Below are 1,361 nucleotides of genomic sequence, written 5' to 3'. Positions count from 1 at the left end.
ACTGACAAAACACACCCAAAAATATTACTTAGTTTTTGGCCGTCCTTTTAGGTTGTTTCCTTCTAGGTTCCTCTGAGTCTTCTTCCGACTCAGACTCAGAGGAAAAATCAACTTCAGTCTCTGATAGATCACTTTCAGATGATGAACTTGGCTTATTTTTTGTTTTTTTTCTTTTCTTCTTTCTTTTCTTTTTTTTTCATTTCTTTCAATTTCTTTTTTGTTTCTGCCATCTTGACAATGCCCCTGAAACAGTAGAAATGTTAGTTTACAACATCTACATAAATAAAACACACCCAAATTAAAGAAGGTATTCTGTTCGCTTACCATATGACCATCTATCTCTGCTCTCATCCTTGCAACCAGCTGCTCTCTGTTCCAGTTGCTAACCCAGGGCAGTCCAGGATTTTCTTTTCCTTTCTTGTCCTTGTTTTTTGTTAGATGGAAATAGATTATCATCAAGGCATAGAGGCATCCTTCGATTGATTTTTTCTTTTTCAGACGGTAATTTGTTATGCCTTTGATGATGAAATTCAACACATGGGCTCCCCAGTTGCCCTCCTTTATGTTCTCCATCTCAAAAATTAGAGCTATGTGCACGGGAGATACTTTGCTTATAGTAGTTGGCAACAAGAATGCCATCTGAATATAGAGGATGAAAATCCTCTTGAACATTAGGCAATCTTGTTAGTTTTCAATACCGATACTCATCTTGTCATCAATCAGATTCTTTAGAGTGTTGCCCTGGAACCTTCTAAAAATCAGTTTGTTCTCTTCAAAAAGTTTTTTATAACTCACTTTATCAAGAAATAGATCTCCAAAAAAGAAAACAATTTATTACTTGAAATACACCCAAATATCACTCATATACACCTAAATTTATTACTTGATTACATGAGATCAGAATAAGATATTATGAAGAATATATTACAGAGAATGGAAGTATAGAGGTTTTCTGTAATCAGTTACCTGATGTATTGAGGCCAAGGACAGCCCCTATTATTTTGGGTTTAACTTTAAAGGAACCATAGCTTGTTTCCAGTGTGTTTTTGCCCAATTTAAAGGAGTAGCCAACTCTTTTAATAGTTTGTGAGGCACATTCATTAGTGGGATATGAATGAGTCCACCAAAATCTAATTCACGAACGATCACTTTCTTTGGCTCGCTCATCTTTTCAAATTTTTCACTCAATAGTCTGGTGGCACACTTCAAGTCTTTGGTTTGCTGTAAACAAAGGAAAATTAGAGCCATTTAAATAACCTATATTTGTATTAGGAAAATTGACTTGTTCTAAGATATATATATGAACTTACATTGTATTTTTTTCCACCTTGATTTTTGGTTGCCATTTTTACTGCAAGGAA

This window comes from Arachis ipaensis, chromosome B3 (genome assembly GCF_059453495.1).
Source record: "Arachis ipaensis isolate K30076 ecotype BB chromosome B3, ASM5945349v1, whole genome shotgun sequence".
NCBI classification, from domain to species: Eukaryota; Viridiplantae; Streptophyta; class Magnoliopsida; order Fabales; family Fabaceae; genus Arachis; species Arachis ipaensis.
This window is presented reverse-complemented; position numbering follows the sequence as displayed.